At 38.7% G+C, this 25279-nt stretch overlaps 1 protein-coding gene and 2 long non-coding RNA genes across 4 annotated transcripts in view; 2 read left to right on the top strand and 1 right to left on the bottom strand.

Moving 5' to 3' along the window:
• LOC1278543 (multivesicular body subunit 12B) overlaps window positions 1-25279 on the bottom strand; it is an 88397-nt gene that overhangs the window by 62005 nt on the left and 1113 nt on the right. The window lies entirely within an intron of this gene.
• On the top strand, window positions 7298-7963 carry LOC133392260 (uncharacterized). The gene is made up of 2 exons (XR_009765576.1): window positions 7298-7615; window positions 7694-7963. It is a non-coding gene; the product is annotated as an uncharacterized LOC133392260 (long non-coding RNA).
• On the top strand, window positions 8128-8888 carry LOC133392259 (uncharacterized). The gene is made up of 3 exons (XR_009765575.1): window positions 8128-8525; window positions 8591-8660; window positions 8758-8888. It is a non-coding gene; the product is annotated as an uncharacterized LOC133392259 (long non-coding RNA).

The raw sequence follows: 25279 nt of genomic DNA, 5'->3' as shown, positions 1-25279 counted from the left end.
GACACCCTGGCATTCAAAGAATGAAATCGCTCGTAGCTACGTATACTGGCCTTCAACAGATAGTGATATAAGCGAATGCGTAGCTTCTTGCGAGAAATGTCAAACTGCAGCGAAAACACCAACACATTCACCTCATGTGGCCTAATTTGTCATCTCCATGGCAGAGAGTTCATATCGATTATCCAGGCCCAGTAGAGGGATCCTTATAATCGTAGATGCTTACTCCAAATGGCCAGAGGTTGTTAAAACATCAAGTACTACTGCTTCAACGACCATAGCAATTTTAAGAGGAATATTTGCACGTTTTAGCAACAGTTACACTGGTGAGTGATAATGGGACGCAATTTACAAGCGGATTTTTTGCTGATTTTTGCACAAGTAATGGCAGACGCAAGATGGCGTGGAGGCGTCCGCCATTAAGGCCGGGATAACGGACTGGCAGACGAAGGCGCGAGACCGTGAGCGGTTTCGGACACTCCTGAGGCAGGCCAAGACCGCAAAGCGGTTGTAGCACCGGATAAGTAAGTAAGTAATGGCATACAACATTTAAGAACGGCACCTTTTCATCCTCAATCTAACGGCCAAGCTGAGTGGTTCGTAGATACGTTCAAGAGAGCAATGAAAAAGATTTGTTCAGATGATACTTCGCTTCCTGAGGCAATAGATTTATTTTTGCAAACATATCGATTCACTCCAAACCCAGCCATTGATGAAAACAAATCACCAAGCGAGGTCATGTTAGGGCGTCAAATGCGCACATGTTTTGACCTATTGCGACCCACTGCTATTTCCAATGAGCCTAGAGTACCGGATAATATGAGGGTTTTGCATTGTGGAGAACTGGTATACATCAAAACGTTTCATAGAAACAATTGGAAATGGGAGCCGGCAATTGTAACAAGGAGATGCGGTAGCGTTATGTACGAGGTTAAAACTAGTTTCCAGCGTATACTTCGTAGGCATATAAACCAAATGCGCAGGCGTTCTGTAAGCTTCCATCAATCGAATCGTCCTTCACAACCCATGGCGTTGGATGTACTCTTGGGAACGTGGAATGTACAGCCAAGAACATCACCGATATCCAGCGACGTAAATCAGTGTACGCCATTGTTATCGTCTGTGTCGTCACCCAATTCTAAGCCAGCATCGTTCGCGTCTTCACCGTCATCGTCACCATCGTCTACATTATTATCTACGTCTGAGTCAGCATCGTCTACGTCCTCACCGTCATCGTCATCATCGTTGTCTGATTCGTCTTCAGTGTACACATCATGTTCACCGACACCTGAAGAAGAATCTCCTGTCCTGTTAGCTGATAACAATTCTGCCGAGCAATTAGAAGATCATAATGAGGGAACGCAGCTGGTACAAGCACCACGTCGATCTTCTAGAAATAAAAGACCTCCACGTTGGTTGAACCAGTACCAGCTATCTTAACAGGGGGATGTTGTGGACAGAACCAGCATCGCGCGACATTGCCACTCTGGGTTGTTCGCTAAAAGCGACAACCGTTGACGTTGGTAGCCATCAGCGATACAGGCGCGGCCATCGAGATCGTGTCGCAGGACACGAAGCCGGGACGACGACCCGAGAAAAACGAGAGCGTCACTTCAAGGATGATCAAGCGGTTAGGTGCGTGCGTGCGTTTGGGGGTTGTTTTATATATGAACCAAGAGTTACGTGTAAATTGTATGAATATTGTAATTGTATGAATATAGTGTTTAACTAAAGTGCACGGCGTAACCCGTTATTTATTTCCCGTGCTTTATACAGAAAGAACATAAAATTAATGCTGAAATTCAGCAAAACTATCTATTACTGAATAGCTTTCAGTATACAGTCGTTGCCGCTAAATTTTGACTCTAACTCACTTATTTTTGTCTCGAAGGCACCAATTTTTGACAGCGTTTCACGATTTTTGCCTCGAAGGCATCAATTTTTGACAGAGCGCATCAATTTTTGCCTCGAAGGCATCAATTTTTGACTGTGAGTCAATCGCTTTATTTACAAAATTTTATGTAATTTCTGAAACTGTGTGTTCTGAAATGATTGAAATTAAGTTAAATAGTGAATAATTTTATTGATACAATTTAAAATAAAACAATTGTTTTGCCAATTTTGGCAGTTTTAATGGAATGAAAAAAATTGGTACGTATTTTCAGCTGTAAACAAAAGCTTTAGAAATTCTAAAATTTCATCATTTTTTCTCAAGAAACAATCAATTTACACAGTTTTTGTATTTTTTATGAGTTGTGGAATAACAATTGTTAAAAATCTGCTTAAATACCTTGTAAAATTGTCATTATTCCTACAAGAGTCAAAAATTGATGACTTACAGACAAAAATAGGTGCGTTAGAGTCAAAAATTGATGCGCACTGTCAAAAATTGATGCCTTAGAGGCAGTAAATTTCATACAATACACATTTACACTTCGCTCAGTGGGAGCTACCTAGCGCTCACCGCTCACCTTGGTGAGTGCGAGCGGTTCGCTCCATTTCTTGAAAAGAGCTACTTGACCCAGCACTTCCCGTAATGTGGGGTGAACGCAGCAGCAAAACCAGCAGCCACTATACAGCTTTAAAAGGTCTTGCGCGATATATATTAAGTCTAGATAAAGATAATTCATAGATGACCATAGTAATGTACTGTAAGATAACCGTTGTATCTTGTTTTGTTTAGTTCACTGCACTGTCATTACTTGGGTGAGTGATGTCGATGAGATTTTCAAATTATTTTTTGTTTGTTTTGTTGAATACAAATAATGTATAGAAACAAATTTTATGACAGAGACAACAATCTATTGAGACGACAATCTATCCACACGCGCGCGAGGATCGTTATGGACTCATGAGTTGGGTTTTGAGATGGACAGACCTAAAGTGGCCAACTATATTGTAGGCTGTAAACCGTTTCCACCTGTTATGGATGAGACTGAAGCTCCCTGATTTTGCCGAATATCTAATAATCTTCAAAATTGAAAATTTAATATCCTAGTAATAAATTCGTTCCTCTCAATCCATTGTCGGAGTAAGAGGTGGGAATCATCATCATCATGAACCACACTATCAGCTATAGACTCATTGTAACACACTTCGGAAAGCCAAACTACACTATTGCAACACATTCGTTATAACAATTTCAGCAAATCAAATCATACCATAACAACGCAACTAGAAGAGTTCAGACCACACCGTTCATATAAAAACAAATGTGACACACTTCTTGAAAACACTCGAAAAACGCATAATAACCAAAGCAACTTATAAGCTCAGCGACGAAAACATCAATTATTTTGCAACAATAGTTGAAACTTTCTTTCGCTATTCAGTAAAACCGCGGCATAGGCACACATCGACAACCACCTCACACCAATTCAATTTATAAATTGTTACTAATAACAATGACCATTAATAACATTTAATTAGGACAAAACACATATCAAAACCAAATGTTGCGTACGACCTCATTGTGAAGTAAAAGCGTATGTGCGGATGTAGCGAAGTAATACATATCAAGCAAAATACGCCTCAAGCAATAGCGCGCTTCAGAAACGCAACAAACATAAACAGGTAGTCAACCGTTCTCACGGTTCAAACGAGGAAATTGCTTTACGCAATTCATAAACCATATGTACATGTCGCATTAAGTATAAATTAAAACTTGTTATCAAAATAGTCATAGTTGCAATAGCCTGAGCTGACGATCAGCAACTGAATAGTATATAAGAGATCTTCTTCTTCTTTCGCTCAACAACTGATATCGGTCAAGGCCTGCCTGTACCTACTTGTGGGCTTGGCTTTCAGTGACTAATTGATTCCCCCCCATAGCAGTGTAGTAGGTTTGGAGATAGCTATGGTCGCCATATAGTATGTTCGGTTTTTGATACCGTCATGTAATCTGATGAGCGTACAACGGTACAACTGATCAACGCGTACCATCGCGGTAGGTCAGTGTTTCGCTGACAAGTATCGAGGTTGAATAACACTTTATTCGAAGCGGACTTTTCGACACTTGATCGTCCAGGCGATCATAGAAACCTTTAGGAGGTTTCCCTTACTGGAAACGTTGGAGTTTAGAGGCCTTACCTTGGGTAGGGGGACATAACTAAACTCTTTAAATGAGAAGTCGATAGATGTAGGATGGGCATAGTCCTATCCTGACAGTCCGAACGAATCTGACTTGCCATGGTCGGAATTGGTTTTATTTATACTCAATGGGCTTCGTACATTTGGTTTTGTAATGTGTTTTTGTCCTAATTAAAGGTTATTGATAGGAGGTGCAATTTATACATTGTATCGGAGTGAGGTGTCTATCAATTTGTGCCTATGTTGCGCTTTTAGTGTTTTTACAAAGGTTTTGGAAAGTTTTAACTGTTCTAGCCAAGGAACGGGCTGTAGCATAGGTTCGACACCCGACACTATTAGACTTAGCAAATTAGAATTAGATTAGAATAGCAAAGACACAATTATTAGTATAACATCCGCTATAATAATCTGCAGTAAATTCATTACATCCTAGACACAAACCGCACAGCTGAATGAAACAGCTAATGATAGAATGAAATAGCATGATAAGTGGCGTGATCGTATTCACCAACACACTCAAAAGAAATAGTTTTTACAAGTATAAAATTTTAGATTAAACATTATCAGATCATAAATTACTGTAATTAGATGCACACAAATATTAGACATAAAAGTGCAATATGTTCTAATCCGAACCAACTAGATAAATAGGGAAAATTTAATAGAGTTCATCCAATTGCGCAGTAGGATAATACACATGGAAGGACGATGCAATACCTAATGTACGCAAAAAGTCACGTACGCATAATGCGATAGATAGAGCAGGATAATAAATTGTAATCATGCAAAACGGAGCGGATAAGCTAAATATGCCCATAAGCGCAATGTAATTATTTCGTATAAAAGGAAGCTCGCGCGTAGCTAGAAGAGAGTTGTTGTATCAGTAAAATCACGCAGTCCAGTCCGCCGCGCAAAATTTAGTTCGCAAATCAATAGAAGCCAACCACGCTATTAAGTTTAAGTAAAGTGGCAAAAATAAAGTGAGTTTATATAAAAGTGCAAATACAATCCGTCTTTAGTCAGGAACGGCACTAAGTGATGACAAGTTCACTACAGGGCGCGTTTCAGTTGTTTTCGATAAATGTGTCTCAATTGTTTTTTCTATGAACGGTATGGTCTGGGTGAGTTGCTATGGTGTGGATTGATTTGCTGATGTGTTATATTGAACGTGTCGCAATGGTGTGATTTGGCTTTCCGAAGTGTGTTACAATGTGTCTATGGCTGATAGTGTGTATTATAATAAGTTATGTATAGCAGATATGCTACACCTCCCCCCTTTAATAGAATAACGTAATGAATTACAATGATTGAAGTTATTCTTTTCATTTAATTTAGCTGAGTATTTGCTATGCTTTTTTTTTGGTTAACTAATAAAATCATTTCTTATCTCTTAAGGTGGGTAATATTGTATGTAAATAGATCTATTATCTAGAGCCTGTTCTGTAAGTTCTGTATAGCAGATATGCTACAGCAGGATAGTCAGTCCTACGTATGGCGGCGCGGTCTATTTTGTGGATTGAACCCATCACGGGCATGTTGTTAAGTCGTACGAGTTGACGACTGTACTACGAGACCGGCCTATATAAGAGATCAGAACCTAAATAAAGGAAGCGCATTCAAACTCAAACCTCATAATCGCTCGTTTCTTAATAGCAGGAAACACTCTCCGGTCCGGCTAAAAAATATACCCGACTCGGTGTAAAGCACTGGCGTTGGGTGCTTCGACGGAGCAACACATCCGCCAGCAGTATTACCAAATGTACGAAAGCCATAACTTATTTTGAGTATAACTGTTGTGTCTTTGGCTTATCAGATACTTTATTAAAACACTAATATAAATAGTACAGAATATAAACATTTCTGACAAGCACAATACAGGCGGTCCCCGAGATACACGGTACCTCTTATACGCAGATTCGGAGATACGCGGTTTTCTAAATTTGACAATTCTTTGAGCAAATTGTACTGATTTGACACATCAATTTTAAATTGCCAAATAATTTCCGTTTTGATCGAATGTTAAAAACTATTTCAAATGGTTTAAAACTGTTATATTCAGTAAGAATCATATCAACTAATTCATAAAGTAACTATAACCTCCCCCTACTTGCAAAATTACACGAACATTACTGATATTTTAGCTGGAAACCACGAGATTCGACTTACGCGGAAATTCGAGATACGCGGTATTTTGTTGCCGTTTTCGGTCCCCATTAACCGTGTATCTCGGGGACCGCCTGTACACGTTAAAATACTCGGCCGCGCGCCAGCCGTACAAACCCAACGGTCAAAAGCCGAAGATTTTATATTGACCTTTCGCTTCTCTGACTCTCGCTCTAATTTGAGTGATTTTCCCTTCGTGAGTATCCACGAGCTCCCTCGTGTGGTTGTTGTTGTTGGAAGTTGAAACCGAACCCCCTTCGTGCGCTGCCAAAATCAGCGAAGAACGAAATCGAGTGGCTCAAGCGAAAAAACGAAAAAAAATGACGAACGAGTGTGCTGTGACAATAACACACACACACGCACAAGGCGACACCCGAAATCTGGTGCGATACCGGCTTTCAGTGGAGCAAGTACACACATGCACACATTTGGCCACACCAGCGCCACTCATTAAACCGATTTATTTGCTTTTTTTTTATTCAGGAGTAACGGTCCAAAAAGGCCGTATTGCTTAAAATTTATTTGCTTAAATAAATCAAATTGTTCTACTACATGTGTGTGACACTGTTACACTTTGGAAAGAAAATCTGGCAAAAAGGGGAAGGGGGCTATTTTAACGAAGGGTCGTGCCGAACCCCGTTCGGGTTTTGCTTCGGCTTCGGGTTTGCTTCGGCTTCGGGACCCGACGGATCGGTTGAATAATTTCGCCAACTCAGCTTCAAAGCCAGCTTCAATCTCAGCGGATCTGGTGACCGGTGGGAAGTTGCCTAAGTAGCAACCGAAGGTTTTTTCTCCCAGTTTCAACCCCCTGTCCACATGTCCACAAACTGCCTTCGCTTACTATTCCTATCCCGTTTCTACATTCCACAACGTTTGTTGCGTTCTCGCTCATCAGGGTGTTAGTCAATTCTCTCTTGCCACACGAAGAGAATTCTCCTGCACACTTCGTGTGTTTGATTCTACCCATCCCTGTTGAACACAAGTCATTTTCTTCCATCGCACTCATCTGGGTGTTTGCTCTTTTCCATCCAAGTCAAAGAGCGACTTCAGTGTGCTCTGAACCGTGGACATGAGAGTGTGTGTTTGGGTGCTGCGTGAACTATTTTTCCTGCGTAAAACACTTTTCCGTACTGGACCATCCGCGGTGTTCTTTCTGTTTTATCGGAGGACGAATTGTTATCATCTAATTGTTTCGGCAAGTGTCCTTTTCTAAGTGTCTAGTGCTATGTGACATTTATTCTAATTAAAACATTGCACTTTACAAGTTTCAGACGTGTGCTGCTACCGCTAGCTGTTCCCAAAACCTCTTCAAATTGCGACACTGTGTGCACAGGCGTTAATGTTCAATTGATCCTCAAGCACAAAGGTAAGTTTGTCACATCTTCAAATAAAGTGTAATCTTTTCAACAAAGTGTGTGTATTAATTGTGTATTTTCATCAACAGCCTTCATGCAACACCGCGGTTGAGGCGCGCCAAATTTGATGACCTCTTTCCGGAACCAAGCAGGCTAAACACGCGCACCACCAAACGGGCTTCAGCGCGGTGTGAAGAGAGAGGAAGAAGAGAAGACAGAATTGGAAACAGCCGCGCCAGTCTACCGACCACCGTGTGTGTGTATGTAAGTATGTGAGAACACATGTGTGAATCCTCTTGTGAGAACTGCAAAAAGAAGAGAAATAAATAGTGTGAAGCAGCTAGGCCGCCGCAACCAAATCAAGAGAGTGATTTCTCATTTCAATCCGAAAAACTGGGAGAGAGTGATGACATGCTAGTGAGAATAAAACTAGAAACACGAGAGAGGGCCACACGAAGCGCTTTCGGGTTTTTTCGCCTTCGCGCACATTTTGCTTTATGCGCGCGAAAAAGTGAGCCTTCCCAACCAGCAAAACCGAAGCTATTGGAAAACTTTCCTGTGTGCCAAAGCGAGAGAGCATGTCTTCTTTCTCTAGATTTTGGACGGCACAACGCCGATCGTGTGGCCTATGAACGAAAAACGGGAGAAGGGGAAACCGATATCCTTCGAGTAACACACACGCATGCATCTGCATGCGTATTCCGCTGAACCGAGACTACACATCTCTCTCGATCGCCCATGATTTTTCTGCTATCGCGCTCATCCGGGTGTTAGGCATCCTCAGTCTGTCCAGAACTTTCACTGTGGAAGTATGTTGGAGTGATGTGTGATTTCTTGTGCCCCGTACTTTGCTCGTTTACGTTTTGTGCCGTGTTCCTTCTTCTTCAATTATGGAATGATTTATCCTTGTAAATTTCTAAGGTAAGTTTCTTATCCTCGTGTGTGCTTCAATGGGTACATTAAACTAACGCTTGTTGTCTAAAAAGTTACAGGTGCACGCGCATGTTAATCGACGGTTGCCGACGGAAGGACGGTGTCCGGTTTTAAAATATCAAGGTAAGCGTTTCTATAATCCTATGTGCAAAATGTTGTTTAGTTGTTTTTTTTTAAAATAAAACACATGGTTTAATTATTGGTTAATTTTCATCAACAGATATCATCACAGCTCTTTCGTAGAAGAGCGCACTTCAAGGACGCATAGGATACGGCTAAACATGCGCAGCACCAGTCCGTGACGTCATTTCCAGACAGGCGCCGGCTGAACACGCGCAGCACCAGTCGAGGATGTCCTAGCGCAGAAGGAAGAAGAAGAGGAAGGGTAACAGAAAGCAACCGCAGCATTTGGAAGGGGTGAAGCATCCTGCCGTATACAGAGTGTGAGTGTGCCAAAACGCATGTGGAAAGAGGAAGTCCAATAAAGTCGTTGCCACCAAATTTTGGCTCTAAGGCATCAATTTTTGACAGTGCGCATGAATTTTTGTCTCTAAGGCACCAATTTTTGACAGTGCGCATCAATTTTTGACTCTAACGCACCTATTTTTGTCTGTAAGTCATCAATTTTTGACTCTTGTAGTAATAATGACGATTTTACAAGGTATTTAAGCAGATTTTTAACAATTGTTATTCCACAACTCATAAAAAATACAAAAACTGTGTAAATTGATTGTTTCTTGAGAAAAAATGATGAAATTTTAGAATTGCTAAAGCTTTTGTTTACAGCTGAAAATACGTGCCAATTGTTTTCACTCCATTAAAACTGCACAAAATTGGCAAAAGAATTGTTTTATTTTAAATTCTATCAATACAATTATTCACCTATTAACTTAATTTCAATCATTTCAGAACACACAGTTTCAAAAATTACATAAAATTTTGTAAATAAAGCGATTTACTCACAGTCAAAAATTGATGCCTTCGAGGCAAAAATCGTGAAACGCTGTCAAAAATTGGTGCCTTCGAGACAAAAATAAGTGAGTTAGAGTCAAAATTTAGCGGCAACGACTGTAAATAGCATGCGAAAGTGTGCATAAAGCAAAAAGAAAAAGCGTCACTATTACAACCAGCAATCCGAAAATATAAGGAGAGAGATAAATACAAATGTATGCGTAAGCAGGACCAGCAATCCAAGCATTTGAATGTTTGCGTCGGTTTGTGCCGTGCTGAAAGTTTTTACTTTAGCTGCTGCTAGTGTAAAAACTTAAGGAAAGCTTAAAGTAAAAAAAATTTACACGGGGCACCTTCGCAAATTGTTGGCTGGGGATCGGCCTTCGTGCACACTCTGCCCGGCGCTCTGGCACACAATAACCCAGCCAACAATTTCCGAAGGCGCCCCGTGTAAAAAAATTTTACTTTAAGCTTTCCTTAAGTTTTTACACTAGCAGCAGCTAAAGTAAAAACTTTCAGCACGGCACAAACCGACGCACACATTCAAATGCTTGGATTGCTGGTCCTGCTCACGCATAAATTTGTATTTATCCCTCCCCTTATATTTTCGGATTGCTGGTTGTAGTAGTGACGCTTTTTCTTTTTGCTTTATGCACACTTTCGCATGCTATTTATTGGACCTCCTCTTTCCACATGCGTTTTGGCACACTCATACTCTGTACACGGCTGGATGCTTCACCCCCTACAATTGTAGCGGTTCCGTTACCCTTCCTCTCGTTCCTCCTTCTGCCCTTCTCGCTAGGACATCCTCGACTGGTGCTGCGCGTGTTCAGTTGGCGCCTGTCTGAAAATGACGTCACGGACTGGTGCTGCGCATGTTTAGCCGTATCCTAGGCGTCCATGAAGTGCCCTCTTCTACGAAAGAGCTGTGATGAAATCTGTTGATGAAAATTAACCAATAATTAATCCATGTTTTTTTATAACAAACTAAACAATATTTTGCACATAGGATTATAGAAACGCTTACCTTGATATTTTAAAACCGGACACCGTTTTCCTTCCGTCGATCGTTTTGCGAGATGTTGGCAACCGTCGATTAACATGCGCCTGCACCTGTAACTTTTTAGACGACAAGCGTTAGTTTAATGTACACATTCAAGAACACACAAGAAACTTACCTTAGAAATTTACAAGGATAAATCATTCCATAATTGAAGAAGAAGGAACACGGCACAAAACGTAAACGAGCAAAGTACGGGGCACAAAAAATCACACATCACTCCAACACATCCTTCCACAGTGAAAGTTCTGGACAGACTGAGGATGTTTAACACCCGGATGAGTGTGATAGTAGAAAAATCATGGGAATTCGAGAGAGATGGGTAGTTTCGGTTCAGCGGAATACGCATGCAGATGCATGCGTGTGTGTTACTCGAAGGATATCGGTTTCCCCTTCTCCCGTTTTTCGTTCATAGGCTACACGATCGGCGTTGTGCCGTCCAAAATCTAGAGAAAGAAGACATGCTCTCTAGCTTTGGCACACAGGAAAGTTTTCCAATAGCTTCGGTTTTGCTGGTTGGGAAGCCGTGCACGCTTAGTGTGTGCGACAGTGTGCGTGTACTCACTGTCGTCCCCCTGGACGTTGACCGGTGGCAGCGCAATTGCCACGGCAAGTCCAGGGGTCGGCACGCACGACTGCCCACAACAATAACTAAAACCAACTCCGACCATGGCAAGTCAGATTCGTTCGGACTGTCCGGATAGGACTATGCCTATCCAACATCTATCGACTGCTCATTTAAAGAGATTAAGATCACATGGACGATTTAGTGTCAAAATGTCCGCTCGAACAAAGTTGTATTCTACCTCGATGCATGTCAGCGAAACACTGACCTGCCGCGACGATACTCGGTACTCGATGTAGAGTTGTACGATCATCACATTACATGGCGACTGTATCCAAATGAATCAAACAAGCTGCATTGCGACCGCAGCTACAGTCAGTCCAAAAAGTATTCGTCTAGCTGAATATTTTTCAGAAAAAGGCGAATTATGGCCGTAATACGTATGGGGAGATAAAAGTAATGATGAGGTTCGATAAAGAGACCATCAATACACACGTTTTGCTAAAAAATAAGCATTTAAATAGTGCAATAGCAACCAAAATACATAAAAAACTAAAAAAGTCGTTTGATGGGCGTGCAAAAAGTATTCTTTCATCTATATTTTTAATTATTCACGCTGGACAAACACTACGTAGACGTGAATTAAATTTATTATTATCAATCTACTGGTGACTTCCTTCTAAATTAATGCATTTCTGTTGTTTCAATTGCACTTCAAGCGGTCAGAGAGGCACTAAAGACGGGGGAGTTAAATGATTGGAGCATGATGGCGAAAATCGTATCTTTAACTTATGCATAACCAATCCTACCAATTTTTGAAGGTTACAAAATGTGTGGGAGGCCTCGTTCTTTCATTTGATCAGAGTTAGGCCATTTTTCTGACACTAATTGTGTGACAAACTGCCATGTAAGCAGCCATCCTTAACGGTTAATCTAACGAAAGAAGCGGTTTAATGTCCAAAAAAATTAAATTTTACCAAGGAATCAGTGCATTTTTGATGGCCAATAAGATCAGGAAAAAAGATGGGTCACATTTGGTTGATGGGCCATGCTGCATTGCATCGTAACTGGTCATGTAATAGCTTGAATGAGTGAGTTGTTACAAACATGTTTTGTTTGAGTAATACCGCACACAGAAAGTGGCCAAATCTGTTAAGGTGCATCAAATAATTCAGGAATTTATTTCAAATTAGGCTGTACTAACATATTAAAACATGTTTAAATCGCCAAGGTAATACAGCCGACGTCTACCATAGTGAAAACGGTCTACTAAGATGCAGCAGCAAAATCATAAGAAACATATTCATGACGTTTTTAAGTACTTTGAGTCCCAGTTCTGAGAAATTTTACTTAAAATGTATCACATGTTTCAAGAACAGTCGAGCTGGAGAACATACAGAGCATTGTCATTTGCCCGAAACACCAAACCAGCTGACACTAAACTGATGAAAATGAATTAGTAGACTCTCAATATGATATCAGTTGCCTGATGAGAAAAATATATTTTTTGTTGAATAGCCTTCAAGCTGAACAGTCGTGTCTTCAATTGTTTCATTTTGTACATTACAATATTTGGCGACGAGGATTTGAGTGAATTAGAATTTTATCAAACATCAAAATATAAGAAGAATTTCAAGATTTTAATCTAGAAGTACTTCGAATTTCAACACTTTGATCTAGAACTACATCGAAAATGGCCACACCTCAAGATGAAACATTCAAGCAGTTTCTTATGGAAATGGTTTCATACATGCAGCGTAGTTCTTTGAACCAAGCTACCGTACCAGTGGAGGAGGTTGTACCCGAAGCGCTCGCAAATAGTATTTCGGAATTTTCATTCGATCCTGAAAATGGTTTAACCTTCGATCGGTGGTATTCAAAATACGAGGACAGTTGCGTGACGGTGAAAATCTTGAAGATGCTGCCAAAGTGAGACTGTTGCTGAAAAAACTCAGTGTTCACGATAAATATCAACATTTCATTCTACCGAAGCACCCACGAGAGTTTTCATTCGAAGATACAGTTAAAAAATTGAAAACGTTGTTTGGCACAAGGTCATCATTGTTCAGCAAACGTTATAAGTGCTTCGAAACATCAATGTATGCTGAGGAAGACTTCATTTCTTATGGGGCAAGAGTGAACAAACTATGCGAAGATTTCGAAGTGAATCGCCTAACAGCAGATCAATTCAAATCGTTAATTTTCGTCATTGGATTACGTTCACCAAAGATAGCTGATTTTAGAACGAGACTACTGGCAAAACTGGATGAAGAAGGAGTTGAATTAACACTAGAAAAATTAGTACATGAATGTGAACGGATGCAAAACTTGAAACTCGACACTGCGCTTGTGGAAAAGAAAACATCGGTAGATATATCAGTCTGTGCAATCAAACAGAATCATCCTCTATCATCACAATCTGATCCACGGGCTAAGGTAAGCGATTATCAAAAACTTCCTAAAACACCATGTTGGCAATGCGGTGGGATGCACTTTTCAAAAGATTGCCCGTTTCAAAAGCATTTTTGCAAAGCATGCCACAAAGTAGGCCATAAAGAAGGTTACTGCAATTGTGTTACACCAAAAGCAAAAAAGCAGGACTTCGTGAAGAATCCTAAGACAAATGCAATATTTTCCGTTCTACAGCTAAATGGAAAATCACTTAGAAATTTTTACAAGTAACCATACTAGGCAAAAGCATTCGTATGCAATTTGACACTGCATCGGACATAACCATAATTTCAAAACAATCATGGTTGAAGCTTGGATCACCAGAACTTAAACCTACTAATCATTCAGCAAGGTCTGCTTCTGGAAACATGTTAAGCATATTAGGCGAACTTACTAGCACTGTTCAGTTCAAAGATGTTTTGAAAAATGCATCATGCTTTGTATCAGAAAATTCCAATTTTAATTTGTTCGGATTAGATTATATCGAATTGTTTGGTTTAGAATCACAGCCTCTCTCATCAATTTCGTTTCAATTTCAAAACGTTTTCAATGAACATCTTGGTCTGTGCAAGAAAACAAAAGTCAAGCTGTTCCTGAAACAGGATGCTCGTCCAATTTTCAGACCAAAGCGTCCGGTACCATTTACTGCATTTTCAAAAGTTAACGAAGAGATCGATCGTTTGGAAAAATTGAACATTATCACGCCTGTCGATTTTTCTTCGTGGGCTGCACCTGTAGTTATCGTTAAAAAGCCGAATGGAAAAGTGCGTATATGTGCAGACTATTCCACAGGTTTAAACACTGCTCTTGAATCAAACCACTATCCATTACCTGTTCCGGAAGAGATTTTTGCAAAACTTAATGGATCAAAGGTTTTTAGTATCATTGATCTTTCAGATGCATATCTGCAAGTCGAAGTCGATGATCCCTCCAAAGAATTACTAACCATTAACACACATAGGGGTCTCTACCGGTTCAATAGATTAGCGCCAGGGGTAAAATCTGCTCCTGGAGCATTCCAGCAGCTTATGAGTGGTATGATATCGAATCTTGAAGGTACTGAATCTTTTCTGGACGACATTATAGTGTTCAGCAATACAGAACAAGATCATCACACATTTTTAAGAGCACTTTTCAAGCGTATGGAAGATTACGGGTTTCACCTTAAGGAGGAAAATTGCAGTTTGCTTCAACAACAAATAAAATATTAGGGACACATCGTAGATGCTAGCGGAATTCGTCCAGATCCTTCCAAAATTGAAGTAATAACAAACATGCCTGCACCTACCGATGTTACAAGCCTTCGTTCATTTCTTGGTGCTGTAAACTTTTACGCGAAGTTTGTAAAGAACATGCATCAATGGAGATGGCCCTTGGATGAATTATTAAAGAAGAATGTTACATTCAATTGGTCAAATAACTGTGAATATTCCTTCAACAAAATTAAGGAAATATTGCATTCAGATTTGCTTTTAACACATTACGATCCAGTGAACGAAATCATCATAGCAGCGGACGTATCAAAATATGGCATTGGCGCAGTGGCCATGCATCGTTTTGCGAATGGCAACATTACAGGGTTTTCGAGGATTATATAGACATGTTCAGTGAGTTGTAGATTCGTTCAGGCATATAATAGACTTTATATAGCGCGAGGCGTTGACATATATATATATATATATATATATATATATATATATATATATATATATATATATATATATATATATATATATATATATATATATATATATATATATATATATATATATATATAACAGGTAATGGATAGTGGTTTGATTCAAGAGCAGTGTTTAAACCTGTGGAATAGTCTGCACATATACGCACTTTTCCATTCGGCTTTTTAACGATAACTACAGGTGCAGCCCACGAAGAAAAATCGACAGGCGTGATAATGTTCAATTTTTCCAAACGATCGATCTCTTCGTTAACTTTTGAAAATGCAGTAAATGGTACCGGACGCTTTGGTCTGAAAATTGGACGAGCATCCTGTTTCAGGAACAGCTTGACTTTTGTTTTCTTGCACAGACCAAGATGTTCATTGAAAACGTTTTGAAATTGAAACGAAATTGATGAGAGAGGCTGTGATTCTAAACCAAACAATTCGATCCAATCTAATCCGAACAAATTAAAATTGGAATTTTCTGATACAAAGCATGATGCATTTTTCAAAACATCTTTGAACTGAACAGTGCTAGTAAGTTCGCCTAATATGCTTAACATGTTTCCAGAAGCAGACCTTGCTGAATGATTAGTAGGTTTAAGTTCTGGTGATCCAAGCTTCAACCATGATTGTTTTGAAATTATGGTTATGTCCGATGCAGTGTCAAATTGCATACGAATGCTTTTGCCTAGTATGGTTACTTGTAAAAATTTCTAAGTGATTTTCCATTTAGCTGTAGAACGGAAAATATTGCATTTGTCTTAGGATTCTTCACGAAGTCCTGCTTTTTTGCTTTTGGTGTAACACAATTGCAGTAACCTTCTTTATGGCCTACTTTGTGGCATGCTTTGCAAAAATGCTTTTGAAACGGGCAATCTTTTGAAAAGTGCATCCCACCGCATTGCCAACATGGTGTTTTAGGAAGTTTTTGATAATCGCTTACCTTAGCCCGTGGATCAGATTGTGATGATAGAGGATGATTCTGTTTGATTGCACAGACTGATATATCTACCGATGTTTTCTTTTCCACAAGCGCAGTGTCGAGTTTCAAGTTTTGCATCCGTTCACATTCGTGTACTAATTTTTCTAGTGTTAATTCAACTCCTTCTTCATCCAGTTTTGCCAGTAGTCTCGTTCTAAAATCAGCTATCTTTGGTGAACGTAATCCAATGACGAAAATTAACGATTTGAATTGATCTGCTGTTAGGCGATTCACTTCGAAATCTTCGCATAGTTTGTTCACTCTTGCCCCATAAGAAATGAAGTCTTCCTCAGCATACATTGATGTTTCGAAGCACTTATAACGTTTGCTGAACAATGATGACCTTGTGCCAAACAACGTTTTCAATTTTTTAACTGTATCTTCGAATGAAAACTCTCGTGGGTGCTTCGGTAGAATGAAATGTTGATATTTATCGTGAACACTGAGTTTTTTCAGCAACAGTCTCACTTTGGCAGCATCTTCAAGATTTTCACCGTCACGCAACTGTCCTCGTATTCGAAAATTGCAGTTTGCTTCAACAACAAATAAAATATTAGGGACACATCGTAGATGCTAGCGGAATTCGTCCAGATCCTTCCAAAATTGAAGTAATAACAAACATGCCTGCACCTACCGATGTTACAAGCCTTCGTTCATTTCTTGGTGCTGTAAACTTTTACGCGAAGTTTGTAAAGAACATGCATCAATGGAGATGGCCCTTGGATGAATTATTAAAGAAGAATGTTACATTCAATTGGTCAAATAACTGTGAATATTCCTTCAACAAAATTAAGGAAATATTGCATTCAGATTTGCTTTTAACACATTACGATCCAGTGAACGAAATCATCATAGCAGCGGACGTATCAAAATATGGCATTGGCGCAGTGGCCATGCATCGTTTTGCGAATGGCAACATTACAGGGTTTTCGAGGATTATATAGACATGTTCAGTGAGTTGTAGATTCGTTCAGGCATATAATAGACTTTATATAGCGCGAGGCGTTGACATATATATATATATATATATATATGTGTATGTGTATATATATATATATATGTGTATGTTTATCGGTTTATTTATATTCCGATATATTTTATGTTTTTTAAATACATGTTCAAAACTTTTTTTTTATTGGAAATACATCACAAAACATTTTCAAAATGTTTCACACCTCTAAGTTCAATTTACTTCAATTTAAAGCTAAATTTAAAGCAAAACGTTACATTGAAAACAACATTCGTTCCAAATCCGCGGCGCAAAACCTCGCGGATTTCTCCCCATACAAACGGGAACGTTCGACCCCGGCAGATAGAACTCATTCTTTCACGCGCTTCTTACGGTCTCTCAATGGTACGTTATTTTAAAACTGAGCGCCAAGTGAGCGCCTTCTGACAACCGCGGCGAACGGATCTCGTCGTTCGAAGCCCATAGTCGCCCGGACGTGTTTTGGCCGAAATTAGACAAGCACATTGAAAATTTCGTTAAGAACTGTGTTAGTTGCATGAGCCAAGCCAAATCACCAAGCCGACTTCAACCACAGCCATGGCCACAAACAACCAGGTCGTGGGAGAGAATTCACATTGATTTTGCGGGTGCATTTTTCGATAAATTTTTATTTATCGTAGTGGATGCTTACTCGAAATGGCCAGAGGTGAAGATTATGCCATCGGCAACAACATAATCCACTATAGAATTCCTCGAAGAGTTATTTGCGCAGTATGGGAATCCATCAACAATTGTTTCAGATAATGGAAGTCAATTCACATTCACGCAATTCCATAATTTTTGCAAAGAAAATGGAATAAATCATTTAAAATCCGCTCCATGCCACAGTCCAATGGTCAGGCAGAGAGATTTGTGGATACTTTAAAACGAGGACTTATGAAAATAAACAAAAGAGAAAAAATAGCGAGATCTCTACAGGTTTTCCTTCAGGTTTTCCGTTCAACACCATGCAGAACATTAAACGGAAAAACACCAGCTGAACTCATGTTCGGAAGGAAAATGAAAACGTTGTTAACTTTGTTGGAACCCGAAAAGGAACATCAAGTCTCAATCAAGCAAGTAAGATGACGCTTTCGGAAGGGAGAAAATGTCTACGCGAAAGTGTGTATTCAAGAAACAAATGGAGTTGGGCAGCTGGTGTTGTCATCGAGCGGATTGGAAGGGTAAATTACATTATTTTATTAACCGATATACATGGAAGTCGAAAAATCATTCGAAGCCATATCAACCAGCTAATGTTAAAACCTTGTGATCAACCAGACGAAAAATCGAAAAGTCCTTTAAATATTTTGGTTGATATGTTTGGACTTAAACGGGAAAAAGTAAATGTGGAGACCACAAATGGACAAGAAACAATAGTTACACCACTTCAACAGGAAATAACAAATTTGGAGACCACCAACGAACAAGAGATAATAGCTGCGCCTGATTCACCATCAATTCCACAATTGGAAACAGCAGATTTGGAAACTGAACAAGAAATAACAATCGTACCTATTCCAGCACTTCCATCAGAAGAACAACCATCAAATTCCGTTAATCGTCCAGATGGACAACAGAGTAAGGAATCAAGACAACAACTAGAGATCGAAATAGGACGACCAAAAGGAAATATTAAACGGCCAGAAAGGTTCGCTCCATTTTTCGTAAAATGGAATTAAAAAAAGAGATATTATTAGGCCTGATTATTAAACACAAACGGAAATGACACAAGACAAGTGCGTCAAGACAAACGGAAAATAGATATGCATTTTTAAACCGTTCTTGTGATACACAAGTTTCGTTAATTTTTTTCTTTCGTTAAAGCTGTGTCAAAGCCTTTGTCGATGTGTCAAAATGTTCAAAATCAAAATAAAAAAAACGTAAACAAGTTTATTTAAGACACGATCGTTTATCAAGCTAACAATCCTTGTTTAAAACTTCGAAATGATTTTCTCCCACTTCGTAAGTGACGATAGTAGCAGTGAAGAAGAAACAACGGTAGATCTGGTAAAACAGCGCCGACTGCTTCGAAGTGTTTTCGACCCGTTACAGCTTTCTAACCAAGCGTGAGTTAAGCATGTGGATCATTTGTGCAAACCGTGTTATACATGTTTCATTTCGTGGTTGTTAATTTCAGATTTAAGAAAAAAATTCTTGTGCCGAAGGAAATTTTCCTTGACATTCTGGCGGAGATCGAGCCCTCCGAGTCTTTGTTATTCCTAAAAGTGTATGCAGTATTAGATGTGATAATTACATGTGACTATGCTGTTGGTTGTTGAAGCAGTCACTCACTGAAGAAGTTGCTGGAATCCTTTGCTGTTGAACGCAAACCGGGTGCGTGAGCCCTTCATCTTTCGACTACCATCGAACAACAACAGAGGAAGGAAATAACAGCAGCTTCTTAACCCAAAACAGCAGTACGTTACCAGTATCTCCAGCATATTGCCATTTGTATGGATATGGCAGTACACATATTTTTGTTTAAAATGTTAAAATTTGATAATTTCTGAAATAAAATACTTATATTTTGTCGTGAAAGCAACAGTAACAACTCTGTTGTTGTGTTGTGTCGGTCAAACAATCTGAGATTGGCGCCTTTCCGTGACAAAAAGCTGACGGAAAGCAGTTTGACAATTTTGGATTTCCGTTTGTGTTTCATAATAGATATCTTGGCAGTGTGCTTGTGAGTTTGTGTTTCGTCAAATTTTGTTTTTCCAACACACAACACAAACGGATTTCATAATACAAATCTTCCGATTTTGACAACTTGTCCTTACAATTTGTGTTTAATAATCGGGCCTATTGTTACCATGTGATTACATCATGTGATCACAGTACACATTGAGATGAGAGAAATATATTAATTGTTGAATAGCCTGCAAGCTGAACAGTCGTGTCTTCAATTGTTTCATTTTGTACATTACAATAATATGTGTCTACAGACATCACCCTCAATGTGACGAGAAAAATGCTGATTTATTAAGTGTGGTTGCAAAATGTATGCTTTTAATATTAAACGAATTTTTATAAAATGTAAACAATTCGTTTATCATACACATATACAGGTGGTCCTCAAGTTAGACGATACCTTTTAAACGCGGATTCGGAGATATGCGGTTTTCTAAATTTGATAATTCTTTGAGCAAATTTTACGGATTTGCAACATCCATTATGACATACCAAATAATTTCCGTATTGATCGAATGTTATACGGACGTCACACGAAGCGTAAACTTTGGCGTAAACTGGATTTCAGCCATACAACCCTATAATCTTTTGATAGGAAGTTTACGCTCTCCCATACAAATCAAGCGTATTTTTTTTAGTTTGCGCTTCGTGTGACGTCCGTTTTAGAAACTATTTAAAAAGGTTTGAAACTGTTATATTCAGTCACAATCACATCAAATAATTAATTTGGTGCCTAAAATAACTAAAATAATTTTGCCCTACTTGCAAAATTACACGTAGATTATTGATATTTTAATTGGATATTACGAGATTCGACATACGCAGAAATTCGAGATACTGTATCTTCGGGACGCCTGTATCAGCAAGATTCGCCGTATTTGGCAATTGCCGTCGATAGGTCTCTTCACGATTCTAGTCAGTTTTTTGTATGGAGATTGACAGTTGCAGTCTGAAATCATGTAAACACACCATACAAAGCCACACACAAAACTAGCCTGCAATTTCGGTCTACATTATTCTAGCCTCAAAGCTAGAATTAGATTCGAGTACCTGCTGGAAAAATGTCCAAACAAGGTGTTGTTTCATGTATCCCAAGGAGCATTAAACCGATCTGGTGATGAAATCCAGAATCAAAGTGCATGTAGTCCAGGTGGTCTCATGGCATGTCTTTTTGACAGAATGGGTAAATTTTTTTGTTCAAACAAGCTTTCTGGAGGCCTGACGAATACACAAAACACTCTTAAAATCTTTATTATAAAGCAGAAATGAAAAAAAAATCAGCTTTCTAAATTCATACACCTTGGGATAAGCCCATCTGTATGGTATACCCACTTAGATAGCTGCTCGAAAACTCCTATACAATGCAAACAGCTGACAGGCTGAAATTTCAGCCTACAAACTTAAAACGGATAGAACCCCAATTATGGTTTTATGCCTTTTTCTTGATGGCTTAGAAGTCTTGATGGTCAAATATTGTACATGACGACAACTCCTTTATACTCGTTTATAATTTTTTAGTAGATAAGGGTATATACGAGAGTACGAGAGTTACAGTTATATATTACGAGAGTACGAGAATAAAAATAAATAACACACATAGATTACGATACGCAGACTCTAGTTATGTTAAAAAGCATGTACAGTAGAACGTCGATTATCCGGGGACGGATTAACCGGCGGGCGGCTTAACCGTGCGCATAAATCTGACAGCTGTTCATGCGTACAGCGAAAGTTTGCAGCGATAGTCAAGTGGGTAACCAGTTTCTTATTTATTTATTTATTATTTATTTATTTATTTATTTGAATCATATTTATCGGGCAGTATGCCTAAATAACTTAATGCTTACAGAGTACAATTTTAAAGTATGGCCCTAGAACTAACTTGAATATGCTGACGCAGCTGACTAACGGATTGATTGAAATCTGCTGATAACCCTAACCTATTATACACATCAATCATTTTGAGCAGTGGATCATTGGCACCAAAACCAGTCGATCTAAGAGGGCTTCTTAGTAGCTCTCTACTTCTAAGACCTCTAGAGGGAGTAGAAAAGCAAATAAAATTTAAAATGTCAGGTGCATCAAAATCTCCAATTAATAGTTTATGCATAAAAATTATCTGAGCCGTAGTTCTCCTATGCTGTAAAGTCTCTAAGCCAAATAGTAAACACCGAACATTATACGAAGGACGTGGAATTTGGTTTGACCAGGGAAGACGATGAAACATGAGACGTGTGATTTTTTTCTGAATTTTTTCAATTTTATCTATGTATGTGATTTGATGGGGACACCAAACTACACTGGCAAATTCTAGGATGGGACGGACTAAAGAACAGTATAATGTTTTTAAACTGAAAGGATCTTTAAAGTCGGCTGAGACACGTAAGACAAATCCTAACAGTTTAAGAGCTTTAGTGACGATAGTTTGATAATGGCTAGATAAACTAAGCTTACTGTCTAAAATAACTCCTAAGTCCCGAACCTGAGAAAAACGTGGAACGCTGACTTCATTAATTTTGTAGTTATAAATAATAGGATTTTTTTTCTTTGAGAATGTTATACAACTACATTTGCTAACATTAAGTAACATTTCATTATTAAAACACCATGCAGAAAAATAGTTTAACGAGTCTTGTAACATTTCACGGTCAGAATATTTAACAGGTAGGAACATTTTTAGATCGTCAGCATATAATAACAATTTAACATGAGGAATAGCAAACACGACATCGTTAATAAATATAATAAATAGTAAAGGTCCTAATATACTCCCTTGAGGAACACCAGATAAATTATGGAATGTGGCAGATAAACTAGTTCCTATCTTAACGTTAATGCAACGATCAGTTAAATAACTTCTTAACCACTCAACAACATTTGTGTGAACACCATACTTTGATAATTTAGATAGCAATAGAAAGTGGTAGACCTTGTCAAAAGCAGCGCAGAAGTCAGTATAAATGACGTCAACCTGTAAGCCCTTGTCAATATAGGAGTGGCAAAAGTTAAGTAAGTATATTAGATTGGTCTCAATCGATCGTTTCGGCATAAAGCCATGTTGAACATTAGAAATTAATGGTGAAAAGGCTTGGAGCATATGACGAGACATTATCTTTTCAAACAGTTTACTGCACGCACATAACATTGAAATTCCTCTATAATTGCACACATTTGTTTTGTCAGATTTTTTAAAAACAGGAAACATCCACGATGATTTCCAAAGACGCGGGAAGCATTTCGATTGCAAGATTTGTTTGGTCAGTATGGGAATGAGAGCAGCCTTGCAGTTAATGAGAATTGCGCTGGGAATATTGTCAGGCCCAGGAGAGTAGGAAAGCTTCAACAACGAAATAGCAGATTCCACCTCATCATCGTTGATTAGTGGTGTGCATAAATTAACCTCATCATTAATGAAGGATAAAGCCGATGTTGAGTTAGACGGTACCGATGAATTGTTGGTGTACACAGAAGAGAAATATGAGGCAAATGCATTGCAAAACTCTTCATCTCCGGTTATTATGCAGCTCTGTAGTGTCTAGTGGTATTTTCGAAATTCATTTTTGTTCATGAACAGTTGTTAAACCTATAGTTATTGATTAAAATAATATTATACTAACGATTAATCGATTGATTCCAGGTGAATTAATCATAAAACTAGTGAATTTCATTTTTTTATATGCGTTTGGCATTTCTTGGAATCCGTTCCCACCCTCCCAACACCACTCAACTGCGGCCCGCGAGAATGTTTTCAACCCGCGATTCAAAACGAGTTTGACATCACTGACTTGGACGGTCCCGTCATATCCCATACATTTTATGTCTGTTCATGATGAATACCACCCCAGGAGATTATTCTCCAATCTGTATTTGCGATATGGCGGCCGAAATTTCCACATACGGACGTTACGCGATGCGTTAATTATGTCGTAAATTGGATTTCAGTCATAGAACCCTACATCATCAGAAACTATGTGTACGAAAAAGTTACTCACTATAGAACAGTGTTGCTAACCAAATATGGGTGCTTGGATGATTTTTATTTCATAAAGGGGATGCCTTTCTTTGAGGCAACAAGCAATGGTAGATTGATAGAATCATTGAGATATTCAAATCGAAAGACATCATTGTTTTCTTCTACCAACGTATTGTAAGTGTATCAACAATCATCAAATAATTCCCAGTGATTCTAAATAATTCTGTGGTAAAGATTATACCCCGTTCCATCTATTTGATCATGCGGAGTAGTGTTGTGTGGTACAAAACATTTAAACAAAAAGTAAGACAAATAAGTACTTGCTTCGAACTATCATCCAAGTGAAATCAAATGCTCGCTAGAAAGGATTGCAAAATCGTACACTATGAACGTTGAACAAATACAATTTTTCATTATAGATTACTCCAAAAAATCGGGTACAATGCAATATAGTGAACACATTGGAGCTGAAAAATTAGGTCCAAATGAAGATCTTAAAAACATGCATATAACGGGTTTATATTTCCCATGGATCGGGCCTTCATACGTAGATGCGTGGATAAGGCTTTGTACGAGTTGTGTTAAACAGTTGAAAAAAACCAAAATATAAATAATTGAATTTGAATAATCCATTGAAAGTATATCTTGCGGGAAAAATTATCTCATGGTTCAGCAGTGGCATTACAACTAAACTGAACTGAAAACCTGAAATGAACAGCAACTCTTATAGGAAAAAGTAATGGGACAATAATATACAAGGAATAAGGACATTCCTAGGTCAGGGTTTCTTTTATATATGGGAAAGTAACAAAGTTGAATGAAGTTAGTGCAATTGTTTTTATTAGCATTTGGCACATACATGGTTGCTTGGTGCTCAAATATTCTTGCAGAAGGTGGGGCAGGGGTCAATAATAAGCCGTGACAGTGGCCCCTGTGGATGGGAGACTCGGATCCATATATCATATGAACATGTCATGACATTTAATAGTATCTATTCCATAAGTTTAGAACGACTAAATTTTCTGTGGCGTCGACATTACCATCCGTCACATCTTAACCGAATGCCATGGTTATACAGCAGAACGCATCACCTGCCAATTGGACCACAGCATCGAAAACATTCTCTCACCAGACAGCGATTGCCAATATAAAAAAAATCCTTCATATTTCATTCCTTCATTCGCCTTTTAAAATTCCTTCATAATACTAACTTTTATAAACAACTTTAACCAAAACCAAAATTGTTACAGACAATAAAATCAACAGATAGTTCTAAGTAAACTGAGACTACCCGGTATAAGGTAATTTGCAAGCCACAAATGGTTTGCAAAGCAGATTTTTAAATTTTAGGTATAGATAACATTATTAAAAGAGGCGAATGTGGCCAATCGGCTCAA

This window comes from Anopheles gambiae, chromosome 2, assembly GCF_943734735.2.
Source record: "Anopheles gambiae chromosome 2, idAnoGambNW_F1_1, whole genome shotgun sequence".
Taxonomy (NCBI): Eukaryota; Metazoa; Arthropoda; class Insecta; order Diptera; family Culicidae; genus Anopheles; species Anopheles gambiae.
Note: the sequence above shows the minus strand (reverse complement) of the source record. Positions and strands in the feature narration are given on the sequence as shown.